Below are 13,978 nucleotides of genomic sequence, written 5' to 3' on the forward strand. Positions count from 1 at the left end.
TCTTGGACGGCTGTTGCACAATATGAAAACCTGGAAGGTGGCACTGGTGTGTTACTATTGACTCCAGTACAAATCTTATTCTAAAGGCTATTTTTAAAATATAGCCTTTTCACAACTCATAAATTCATTTAAAAATGTTTGTTGAGCACCTTTAGTGTGCCAGACCCACACTAGGGACACTTCAGACCCATCCCTGGGTAGGGACACCTCAAACCCATCCCTCCCTCATGGGGTGTAGACTAGGGAAGGTGACCCCCTTGCTCAAGTGAGAATAATATCACAGAAACCCAGGAGCGAGCAGTACACAGGGAGTACTGACCAAACCTCTAAAAAAGGAACTGTGTCCCTTGCTGTCCTGGTCATGGAGCTTCACAGCTTGCCTGAAAGCTGACTTTTAATCCTTAAAAGAGCATGAGCAATTACTCCGGCTATTTTTATCCTCATTCCTGGAGCCACACAGGGATTTGGCCTCACTCTACCAAAGTCTTCAGCTCATCACTCATTCCCATCAGGGACAATCATGTGTCCTCAGCATAAAAGCAGTGGCCCAGCAGAGGCACACTGGCACACAGCTGGGGGAAGCTCTCCCAACAGACCATTTGACTCCAGGCCAGGGAAGAGGTTTAAAAGTCCCAGGCCTTTGTCCTGGGACTGAAGGAAGCCAAGCCTGGAGAAGCAGCATGTTGCCAAAAACACTGCCAGCGCAGGGACTGGCAGCTGGGATGACCACACTGGGAACTGAGACCTCCCTGCCCCTTTTATGCTCGGGGACTCTGGTATGACCAGCACTTAGTAGGTCCAGGATGAGTAAGCAAACAAATAAGTGGCCAATCAGTGGTGTCAATCAGATGACAATGACAGGTGTCATTTACTGCCCACAGTGCCAGGCACTGTGTCAGCCACTTTACACATAAGGTCTAGATCAGTCCTCACTAAAACCATATGATGTGTGGCTTCTCACCCTCACTTCCTGGAGGAGAAATCTGAGACACACAAAGAGGTCAAAGACCATGCCCATGTCTCACAGTTTATAAAGCTAGATCTTCCTGACTCTAGAGTCCCCAGGAGGTCGGGGACAGCAGAATGGGAGAATAAGGTGTCTCTTTCCTTCCCAGAATCCCACTGAAATAATAGCAAAGGACTTCTTAAAAAGGAATAAATCTTAATTACAAAGAGAATAAGAAGACATTTCTGGAACTGGCAAGAAGAGGATGGAGGGGAGCCTAATGAAGGGGGGAAGGGGCAGCCTCAGTCCAGTGGAGAAGACCCATGGAGAAGGGGGTCTACTGCTCTGATGCCCCTGAAGAGCTAGGTGTGACAAATACAGAAATGAGATATGGAGTCAAGCAAATGATTCAAGGTCTGTAGAGAGAAGGGGCTGAAAAGGAACTACTTCGGGTAAACTTTTGTACACAGCGTTTGGACTAAATGCCTTCAGGCTAAGGGAAAACAAGAACTATAAACAAATACTGAGTAGATATCTTTTTCTTATGGATTAGCAATTCTGAAAGTACTTCCTGTGCATTCCAGGACTGAGCATATTAGTAAATACGTTGTTCATAATGAGAATCAATCTAAATCTCAGGAAACAAATTGAAGGCTGCTGGAGCAGTGGGGGCGGGGAGAGAATAGGACGGCTGGGTGGTGGACATCAGGGAGGGTAGGTGCTATGATGAGCGCTGTGTAAGCCTGATGATTCACAGACCTGTACCCATGAAACAAATAATACATCATATGTTAATTTAAAAAAAAATGAGAATCAAGTTTCTCACTTGCAAGAGGAGGGAGCTATGAACGCAGAAAGGAGCGAAAATAGAATAAACCACAGTTCTGCTGGGCTGGAACTGTAGGTACTGGCATGGACTGGATTGGCAAGTTGGTAAATAGAAGGGGAGAGAGAAGGGGGAGGTCTGGATAGATAAGTGAGTGGGCATGTGTATGTATATATATGTATTTATATACATACATACAGATGTGTGTGCATAATGTACATCTGCTTCCTAGCTCTGTCCACTGAGAGGGCCCAGAAATAACATGCTCTGGTTGCAATGAGCACACTTTGTACACAGATTGGTTTATAAATACCATTCTCCAATAAAAGGATCTAGAACTCCTTAGAGAAATGAGTACTGGTAGGGCTGGGGTAGGGAAAGTACGAGATGAGCCTGGAATATCTGATTGTGCTGAATAGTAAGGACTGCTTCCAGAACGATGGTGACATGTCAAAGGACAGAGGGCCACCCGAAGGGGCTCTCACTGGCCAAATCAAAGACAATATGAGCATCAGGTAACTAATGATGATAAATGATGATAACCCATGAATAAAATAAAACCCCTCAAGTGGTCCTGGGGTGAGCGGGGGAGAGAAAGGGTCCTGGCTTCCTGACTTTGCTTTGGGCCGGTCCTAGAGGGGAAAACTGCTGGAAAATTGTCATCCATTTTCCTCACTCTGCCTCAAGTGTGACTTATCCATTGTTTTCAAGGAAATACACTGCACACATACCTTCTGCGTGGCAGTGAGGTTACAGAAGTAAGCAAAACATGACTCAAACATGCCCTCTAGAAGCTTATGGTAGGAGACTTAAGAGAGCCTCTCATATTTCTACCTATGATGGAAAGTATGTGTAACTGGTTTGCAAACAACCCTTTGGCGTACTTACATGAGATGTCATTAGTAAAACTGTTCTATAAGGAGGAACGTGGGTGGACCAGGGTGAGGTCACTGCAGGAGTTCCAAGGAAGAAGAAGTGGAGGATTTAGGAAGGTTTGCTTCCTAGACAAGTTGGCATTTGAAGCAAGGTCAAGGTTACAAGAGGTCAAAGTTTCAAGAGATGCAGAGTGGGTTAGAGAGCATGTTCCTAGAAGAAGAAGTGGTATGAGCCTAAGTATGGCAGTGGCAAAGTGCTCAGGAATGCAGGGGCAGGAGTTCTATCATGGGGCTGGCTGAGTATGTCTGTGAGAAGGACTGTGAAGGAGCCTTAAACCCCAGGCTTCAGAGTTTGGCTCTAGCTGCTGGAAGCCCCAGAGGGTTTCTAAGCAGGGATCCTGTACTCAAAAGTTTTCATCACAGGTAAAGTGAATGTTGATGTCACAGAGAAACCAGAAGCCACTTTCAGAAGGCTTTCAGAGAAGTCAGCATTGTTCTTTGGAGAAGCCTAAATGAGTCTGTCCCCTCCTCTGGGCTCCCCTGCACCCCAGGCTCACATACATCCATCAAAGAAGCAGTTCAGGGGAGGAGAGTCCTCTGGGACCTGAGGTTGCTCAGGAAGGGCTTTGTGGGAGAAATAGGAACTTCAGCTGGGCATCAAGTGCTGAGTAGAACAGGGAAAGGAGGAATTCCAGGTTGGGCCAGTGTGCGTGCAGAATTCATGGCAGAACAGATGGGGTAAAAGTGTAGGTTCTTTAAGTTGCAAAGAACAGAAACCCATTCTGGCTGGCTCAAGTGTATAAGGGGCTTGTGCCAATGGTAACGGAGCCCCACAGAACCCAAGGACAAGAAAGGAAGTATATCCAGAACTTGAAGGAGCAGAGAGCCATCAGAACTTGAGACCCCTATTCTGAGTGTCTGTATCCCACTGTCTCCCACAAACCAAGTGATTCTCTCTCTCCCTCTTTCTCCTCCTCTCTGCATGTCTGCTTCATCCTCCTTCTCCCCCCTCCTCTCTTTTTTTTTTTTTTTTTTTTCCACACTCTTCCTGCTATGGCTCATACAGCCTGTCAACTCCAGCCCTCTCCTCTCTAAAACCATCTGACAACTCTGTTGTTTCAGAATCTCAAAGCTTCTGACTGGCCTAGCTTGTCTGTTTAAGCCAGTTCTCCTAAGTCATTAACTACCCCAGAGGCATGTATCCTGGTCTGATCTAGTAGTCATAGCTAAGACCATGTGATAAATACAGTGTCCCTCTTCAGAGATTGTGGGCGGATAGGCAACAAAAGATGTCATGTATAAGAAGTGAGGAAAAAGCCACACATGTACCAAGTTCCCTCTATGAGCCCAAACCCAGGCTGGATGACCTGTGTTTTGTCATTCAATGACCTATGAGACAGCTTTCATCCTGTTTTACAAATGAAGAAACTGGGATTAAGAGAAGTTAAGCCACTGGCCCACGGTCACTAAGGTAGAGGGGAGCTGAGCTAGAATTTAAACCAAGTTCTGTCCAACTCTGAAATAAATACTCTTCCACCAGACCACAATGTCAAGGAATGGAGCAGAGAGCCATCAGAACTTGAGACCCCTATTCTGAGTGTCTGTATCCCACTGTCTCCTAGTTAGAACCAGTGAACTTAGTCTAAGAATGCTACAGATGGGGTGCCTGGGTGGCTCAGTGGGTTAAAGCCTCTGCCTTCAGCTCAGGTCATGATCCCAGGATCCTGGGATCGAGTCCCACATCGGGCTCTCAGCTCAGCAGGGAGCCTGCTTCCTCCTCTCTCTCTGCCTGACTCTGCCTACTTGTGATCTCTGTCAAATAAATAAATAAAATCTTTAAAAAAAAAAAAAAAGAATGCTACAGATGTCAACCAGTCTTATAGCCCACCCTGCTTAAAGGTATTTGCTGTGACAGACCTTCTTAACCTTTTTAGGGTCCCATAGCTCTGAGGATCTGATAAAAGCCATGGAACATATCCATTCCATTTGACATGTGCTTTCATGGGATTTGCAGACCTCTTAGCCTCCACCTAAGAGTATTTTCTCTCTAGCACCCTTAGTCAGGTGTTGATTATTCGCTCCCTTCTTGAAAGCCTTGAGGAAGAGAGAGCTCGGTACTTTCTGTGGCAGCCCATTTATTTATTTATCCAACAATAAAAAGATCTATGTAACTTTCCCTCCTTTACTTCTTCTTGTGCCCTACAGAGAGCTGCAGAGCCAATCTCTGTCATACCCTGGCAGCCCTTCAATATCTGAAGACAGTGATAGCTGAGGCCAGAAGCCTGTCATTTGTCCTGACTTTTGTCCCATGCTGGTCCCTCTTGCCACTAAACAGCACAAACTTTGCCAAAGTCTGGCTCACAGTACAAAACCCAGAACAGTATAGGAGGCTATCCAGCCAATAGTCTCTTTATTTAGGGGATTCTGATTTCATATGGCCAGAACACCAGTTTGTTTTGAATTCAACCTATAATCGTATTGGCTCCTGGAAGAACCACATCATTACGTGACTCATAAAAAACCCACGGTCCACTGAGACTCCCAAATCTATATCATGAAACTGATCTATTCCTACCTTGCCCTTTCCTAAACTATCCTGAGTAACACTGTCATCTCAATCTGTTCTTCAAACACAGGATTTCTGTGCTGCTGCCATGACACAACAGATTGTTTATCTCACCAAAGGAAGAGTCCAACCTTTCTCAGATTCTCCCTTCTGGCCTTACATAGTTTTTCTTTTGGATGAAAAAGGGGAAGGGATGTGAAGCAGAAAAGGATTTTTGAGGTTTTCAAGTTGACATTCCACCATTAAATTAATGCTAACAAAAGCTTGATTTCACTAATCCTAAGAGGAACTTGATCTCCAGATGCACTGGGCTTGCTGGTTTGATGACTGCACCATGAACAAGGCCTTCTTCCACAGCCCAGAGTTGGGTGTTTTTCCTTTTTAAAAGACTTTGAAGTTGCAAAGAGCATATACCGCTTTTTGAGCAAACCCAAAATAAATTTGGTAAGCAGCTTTGTTCAAGTGAAGGCTAACTGAATTAAATAGAACAGTTCCCTTGCATAACCATAAAAGAAGAAGAAAGATGAGGAGGAAGAAAGCGGAGGGATGCATTTTTCCCCCTCACCTCCCCAAAAAGTAACGCAGAGCTGCCCCAGGGCTTAGTTCGCAGACCTGGATTCTCTTCTCCTTGCATTCACTCCCAAGGGATTCTTATCCAAGCTCATGACTTTAAATATGTCTAGTCTGGACCTTTCCCCCAAACCCCAAAGTCAGCATCCAACTGTCAGCTCAGTAATTCTTCTTCAGTGTGTCACAGACTTCTCCAGCTTACCCCATCCAGCCTGCACTACCTGCTCTCCCCTCAGCCTTTACCATCTCAGTAAATGGCAAGTCCATCCTTCAAGTTGCTGAAGCTCAAAACAGGAAACACTCCTAATTCCCCACTTACTGCTCCCCAAACGCCCCACAGGGAAGCCATCAGAAAATTATCTTGGCTCTACCTTCAAAATATGTCCAGAATCTGAGCAATTCTTACTATTTTTACCACTACCACCCTGGTCCCGGTGGCTGTGACTTCTTGCTGTGGCATGAATGCACTGACTCCTAACCACTCTCCTGCCACCCCACAAAGCAGGCAGAGTGATTCTTTTTTTATTATTATTATTTTTATTTTAATTCAATTAATTAACATATAATGTGGTATTGGTTTCAGAGGTACAGGTGAGTGATTCATCAGTCTTATACAATACCCAGTGCTCATTACATTACATGCCCTCCTTAATGTCTATCACCCAGTTACCCCATTCCCCTACCCTCCTCCCCTCCAGCAATGTTCAGTTTGAGTCTTTTTTTTTTTTTTAAGATTTTATCCATTTATTCGACAGAGAGAGATCACAAGTAGGCAGAGAGACAGGCAGAGAGAGAGGAGGAAGCAGGCTCCCTGCCGAGCAGAGAGCCCGATGCGGGACTCGATCCCAGGACCCTGAGATCATGACCCGAGCCGAATGCAGCGGCTTAACCCACTGAGCCACCCAGGCGCCCCTCAGTTTGAGTCTTAAACTGATTTTCCTATGATTAAGAGTCTTCTATGGTTTGTCTCACTCTCTGATTTCATCTTGTTTTATTTTTTTCTCTCTTCTCCTGTGATCCTGTTTTGTTTCTTAAATTCCACCTACCAGTGAGATCATATGGTAATTGTCTTTCTCTGATTGACTTATTTCACTTAGCATATGAAAGCCTCTAGTTTCATCCACATTGCTGCGAATGGCAATATGTCATTTTTGATGGCTGCATAATATTTGTGTGTGTGTGTGTGTGTATCACATCTTCTTTATTCATTTATCTGTCGATGGACATCTGGACTCCTTCTATAGTTTGGCTATGGTGGGCATTGCCACTATAAACACTGGGGTGCACATGACCCTTCAGATCACTACATTTGTATCTTTGGGTAAATACCAAGTAGTGCAATTGCTAGGTCATAAGGTAGCTCTTATTTTCAACTTTTTGAGGCACCTCCATTCTGTTTTCCAGAGTGGCTGCACCAACTTGCATTCCCACCAACAGTGTAGGAGGGTTCCCCTTTGTCCACATCCTCATCAACATCTGCCGTTTCCCAACTTGTTAATTTTAGCCATTCTCACTGGTGTAAAGTGGTATCTCATTGTGACTTTGTTTTGTATTTCCCTGATGCCAAGTGATGTTGAGCAATTTTCATATGTCTATTAGCCATTTGGATGTCTTCTTTGGAGAATTGTCTGTAGGCAGAGTGATTCTTTTCAAATATGAGTTAGATTGTATCTTTTAAGACTTACTTTGTAATAGGTTACATACACAGCAATTTCTATACATCACTCATTCTCAAAATATACTCTTCAAAAATGTCCAGTCTGAATTTTCAGTAAAAGAACAAAGCCTAGGATATAGAGTACTTTGTCCCTAATCACACAGCTGCTCTGTGAAAGAGCCGGACCTGGGACACCTGGGTGTCTCAGTCAGTTAAGCATCTACCTTTGGCTCAGGTCATGATCTTCGGGTCCTGGGATCAAGTCCCACATCAGACTCCTTGTTCATCAGGGATCCTGCTTCTCCCTCTGCCTCCCATTCCCTCTAGTTAGGCTCTCTCTCTCTCTCTCTCTCTCTCTCTCTCTCTGACAAATAAATAGATAAAATATTTTTTAAAAAGAAGGAAAAAAGAAAGAGTTGGACCTGGCATCCCAAGGCCATGCTTTTTCCTTCAATCCAGTTGCTGAAGAAGAATTCCATTCTCAGAGCTCCTGGGTGGCTCAGTCATTTAAGCATCCAACTCTTGATTTTGGTTCAGGTCGTGATTTTTGGGTCATTCCATTGATCCCTGCATCAGGCTCTGCACTCAGCAGGGAGTCTGCTTGAGATCCTCTCCCTCTGCTCCTCCCCCCACTCACTCTCTTTAAAATAAATAAATAAAACAAAATCTTTTTTTTAAAAGGGGGGGGGTGCCTGGTTGGCTCTGTCGGTTAAGCATTTGCTTTCAGCTCAGGTCATGATCCCAGGGTCCTGGGATTGAGCCCCACGTTGGGCTCCCTGCTCAACAATGGAGTCTACCTCTCCCTCTTCCTCTGCCCCATTTGTGTCCTCTTTCTCTCTCTCTCTCTCGGTCACTCTCTCAAATAAACAAAAATCTTTAAAAAAAAAAAAAAAAGGGAGGGAGGGAGGCAGGACGCCTGGGTGACTCGTTGGTTAAATGACTGCCTTCGACTCAGGTCATGATCCTGGAGTCCTAAGATCAGAGTCCCACATCAGACTCAGACTCCCTGCACAGCAGGGAGTCTGCTTCTCCCTTTGAATTCCCCCCCCCTTGCACTCTCTCTCATTCTCTCTCAAATAAATAAAATCTTTAAAAAAAATAAAATAATTAAAAAAAAAGAATTCCATTCTCCCCCACCTCTAGAAAATCCCTTTCTCAAAGCTGCCTGATCAAGTCAATACCATCTAAAGTCAAGTTCATGAAAAGGGACTTTAACAAAAATAAATAGATAAGGATGGAAGAAAAGCAGAAATAACACCTCTGTAGAAGATACCAGTCTTGATAGTAGCATATTTGCTCAATTTATTCCATTCAGTCAGTGAATTCATCCAATTTTTGAGTTGATATGTCAGAAAAAGTTTTTCAACAAAATGTCCTGGGACCATAGGAGGATAATACCAATCAGGACCATATTTTCTCTTCTTTCTTTCTTTGGGATTCTGTGCCCTGTACTAGCATTTATTTATTTTTCACAACATTTTGCAGTGTTACACAGTCTCAATATCTCTTTTATTTCAACAATAGCAAAAATTGCACAAATATCTGAGCACATCCTCCAAACATGGAGAAATGTCTGTGCTTCAGAATTCACAAATGCTCCATCCAATCCATTTGTTTTTGTAAACTTGAACTTTTACATTTAAAATAAACCATGTACTGGACAAAAGAATTCACTTTGGATCTGAGCCCTTCTTTTGTGTTCTTCCTTCTTTTTTCTGGATTAAAAACCAAAGACAACTTCTTAAAGCATCTAAATCTGTTTTAGATTCTCCAAAAACTAGTTTTGAGCAATGTTAGGGATTTCCTTCATCTTTCTTGGGTAGGAATGTTGCCTGCTTTTTAAAAATAAATGTGAGGAAAGGAGGTGGGGGCTAGGGGGGTTAGGTGAGCCTGGTGGTGGGTATTAAGGAGGCACATATTGCATGGAGCACTGGGTGTGGTGAATAAATGATGAATCTTGGGACACTGAAAAAATAAAATTTAAAAAAAATGTAAATGTGAAAGCATTCTGGGAGTGGAAAACTGCAAGGCAGTCACCTGGTGGTGGATGTATAGACCCTGCAGGTGGGGAGGTGGGTGATGGCTTACCCAAGAGTATCAGGGGCCTCAGTGGAATGGGTAACCCTCTAGAATGCACACTTTTTGGCAGCTAAGTTGTCATCCCCTACCCCACAAGTAACCTGCTTGTGCTTTGAATGTGGATATACAATGTTGGGGATTATGGTGAGATTAAAATGTGTTGTGAACCAGAATGGCCCTGAGAAAAGATAGTATCTAATATTAAATAAGACAGAGCTTGGACTACCAGAGGTGAAGAAGTGGAAGGCACCAAAGCACAGAATCAGACTCAATGCCAGCTTGTGACCAACCTTTAAAATCCCAAAGATCTCAGGGGAAAATAGATTAGGATCTCAGCGATACAGCCAAAGAGTCCTACCAAGAAGGGAGAGACTATGAATGTATAGGGTCAGTGGAGGAGAGTAGGCCAGGAAATGTTTTATTCTTCCAGAAGTCTGAAGACCCACCACAGTCCTTAAGGAAGATGGCACATGCTACAGAGCAGGGACCCAAAACCACAGCTTGATATCCACAGCTTAATATTAATTTATTTATTCATTCATTCAATAAACATGTATCTTTTCTACTTCCCCTAACTAGTCCATTTGTCTCTACTCTTGCTTGTATCCCCAATCCTCCCATAGCAGCCAGAGAGATACTTACAAAGTGCTGTTCGTGTTTACACCCTCTGGCAGAGAGAGACAAGATACCAGTAACTGAAAAGATTCTACTCCTTGCACCAAGAAACCTCCCTGAGCCCTGAAAGGCAACCCTTCTCCTTCCTACTTACAAGATCCAGTGCTGATCTTGGACCCTCATACCTTCTCTAGTTGTACTAATATCAAAGCCTGAGCAATTCTGTCTTTTATTTTCATTTTATTTTGTATTGGAATAATTTTTTTTTTAATTCTTGGGGTTCAATCTTATTCTTTGAGTTTTTAGAAGCGGAAAAAGGAAAAGTAGGAAAAAAGTGGGAGTAGCAAATCTCACTGGGGTAGAAGGCACTTACTTTGACAAAAAAAATCAACTAGTGACTTCCCCTAACAAAGGTAAGACAAACAGGCATTTATACACAGAAAAGAGATATAATAGAAACTCCTGAGCCTGACAAAGACTACCTCTCCCAAATGCCTGTAGTATACCAAATTATCTACTCAGGTAAACCTGCATAGGAGACATGGGCATTGACCCCTGACCGATTCCTTTTGCAGGGACATTATTATTAGAACCTCACTGATTTATTTGGTGAGCCCCTGTTGGAATGTGCAATCAGGAAGAGACAAAATTGCCCCAGAAGGGAATATACTATGAGGGTCTGGGATGGTAATCCAGCTTTTAATAAGAACCTAAGTGTTCATGGAGAAATATACCTTCATGGTAGAGCATGAAGTAAGGCTGGAGGTCCCTCTCAACTAACCTACACTAGCATGGTAATATGCTTTGAGTGTAATGCCTGAGTTGAATGAATGAACTAAAACAGCTATAACTATAGAACCTAAATATGAGGCTCTCCTGTGATGCAGGTGTGTATATCAGCCAGGTAAAGAATGTTATGCTATAGTAACAACTCCAAAACCTAGGTGGCTTACAGTAGTAAATAGTCTTAGTCATATTACATGCTGGCTATGGTTTGGCCATAGCTCTACACCATGAACTCTTCACTCCAAGCCTCAAACTGGGGATTAATTCCTACATAGAACAGTGCCATTTTTGTGACAGAGGAAGAGACAGATTACAATGGCTTTTAAAGCTTCTGATTAGAGAGCAGAGGCTACTGAGAAGATGGCAGAGTAGGAGGACCCTGGGCTCACTTCTTGCCATGTGGCCACCTAGGTAACACCCACATCAGCATAAATAACCCAGAAAGAAACCTGAAGACTGGCAGAATAGACTCTCCATAGCCAGATGTAGACGAGAGGCCAGAGCAAAGCAGATCCACCCGCTCTGTTCACTCTTGGAAAGATCTCATCAAAGCAATGCCACAAGCCAGGCAGTGTGAGTGCAGCTCGGACAAGGGCCGGCCCCACTCCAAAGTGAGTCCTGTTCCAAGGGGAGGGGAAGAGAACTGTGACCCTAACAGTGGGCTGGGAAAAGGCAGCTGTTCTGACTGCAGTGCTCACCCACAATAAAACCTTCTCAGGAGACAACACAGGCGAAGTGTACTGTGGTTTGGTTCTACTTCATCTCTGGCAAAAACCGGGTCTTACTCAACTCAAGCTCAAGGCAGCCATGAACCAGCCAACTAACACCACAGGGACCAGACTCTGCCCACAACAGGCAGCTATATCACAGATTGGACTGAAGGCAAACACAATGGTAGGACACCCCTGTAGCAACACACATAAGAGACACCCCTCAAGTACCATTTTCTGGTGAAAAGGAGACATTGCACTGCAGGGCACTACAGGACTGCTTCTTTATAAAGCCACTACTTTCAAGTGCAGGAAACATAGCTGACTTTCCTAATACATAGAAACAGACACAGCAATAGACAAAATGAGGAGATAGAAGAATATGTTCCAAATCAAAGAGCAGAACAAAATTATGGCAAGAGACCTAAACAAAATGGAGATAAATAATATGTCTGATAGTGAATTTAAAGTAATGCTTATAAAGATATTCGCTAGAATTGAGAAAGGAGTGCAGGACTTCCATGACACCCTCCTACCAAGAGACAGGAAATCTAAAAAAAGAATCAATTAGAGATATTGAACTCACTACATGAAAATAAAAATAGACCACCTGGAATAAATAGCAAACAAGAGGAAGTAGAAGAACAGATCAGCAACCTGGAGGACAGAGTAAAGAATACTAATCAAGTTGAGCAGATGAGAGGGGAGGAAAATATACAAAATGAGACTAGACCCAGGGAACTCAGTGAAACTGTCAAGCATAACAGTCGCATGATAGGGATCCCAGAAGGAGAAGAGTGAGAAAAGGGAGCAGAAGATTTATTTGAAGAAATAACAGCTGAAAACTTCCTGAGTCTGGGTAAGGAAAGAGAAATCCAGATCCGGGAGGCATGGAGAGCCCTCAGTGAAACCAACCCAAAGAGGTCTGCACCAAGACACAAAGAAAATAAGGTCAAAAATAGTGATAAAGAGAGAAATTTTAAAGCAGCAAGAGAAAGGAAAGCAGTTACATGCAAGGGAAACTCCATAAGGCTTCCAGTGAGTTTTTCAGCAGAAACTTAGCAGGCCAAAAGGGAGTGGCATGATGTATTCAAAGTGCTAAATGGAAAAAATTCTGCAGCCAGGAATACTCTGTCCAGCAAGGCTTTCACTCAGAATAGAAGGAGAGGTAGAGTTTCTCAGAAAAACAAAAGTTAAAAGCAAAACCAGTCACATTCCCATCACACACAATGCCACTGGCCTGTGGATCCCAAATTCACCCCAGCCATGCTCCTGCCCATGTCAGCATGCATGGCCTGCCACCTGCTCAATGTCAAGTCAATATGCCTCCACCTTGGTTTGACAAAGGCTCAAATTGACACTCTTTCTCTCAAATTCCAGCCCCTGTGCTCAAGTTTGGGCACAAAAGTAGGTATAATTCTAACTGCAAAATGAAACAGCCCCAATAGTGACCCTAATTCTGTGGAATATATAATGGATAAAGGAGTGTGCTAAGAACAGCTCCAAAAAGCACATCAAATAATGATACATACAGCATGAGTCAGGTTAGTAAAAGAAACAAACCTGGGAAAAATAAAACAAGATGAAATCAGAGAGGGAGACAAACCATAAGAGACTTTTTTTTTCTTAAAAGCATCTTTTATTCCTGTTATTTTCATCTGTTTCAAGCCCTAAGTAAATTTCAGACAAATCCATTAGAACAGCTTATTTTATATAGAAGTGTTTCCACATGGAAATAATACCATGGTGTCATACACATAAGAAAACATCTCAAATTTGCTAATGTTACATACACAAAATGAACACTGTTCTGTCTCCAAAGGATTTTCTATTTTTTGAAAGAGACTGAATTCTTGGGCTTGAAGAAATGGGATCTTACTAACACATAAAGAGAGTTTTTTTTTTTTTTAAAGAGATTCTTAACTATAGAAAACAAAGAGTTGCTGGGGGGGTAACTGGGTGATGGGCATTAAGGAAGGCACTGGATGGAATGAGCACTGGGTATTATATAAGACTGATGAATCACTGAACTCTACTTCTGAAACTAATGATACACTATATGTTAATTAATTGAATTTAAATTTAAAAAAAGAAACCCTTCCCAGAAAAGCTTCTGATTAGAATTAGCACAAGTTACTTCTACCTCATTGGCCAAAGCAAGTCATTGGCCCTACCTGAACTGCTGTGGAGTGAGAAATACAATCCATTCACAAGAAGGGCCCAGTAGCAACAATCTACTACATAGAGTTCTAGACCAATGAGGCAATATTGTGGCAATGATCCACAACTACATGGGCCCTGTTTTCAACTACAACACCATAAGATGGCAACAGAAACAGTGACAACAT

Source organism: Mustela lutreola, chromosome 1 (assembly GCF_030435805.1).
Source record: "Mustela lutreola isolate mMusLut2 chromosome 1, mMusLut2.pri, whole genome shotgun sequence".
NCBI classification, from domain to species: Eukaryota; Metazoa; Chordata; class Mammalia; order Carnivora; family Mustelidae; genus Mustela; species Mustela lutreola.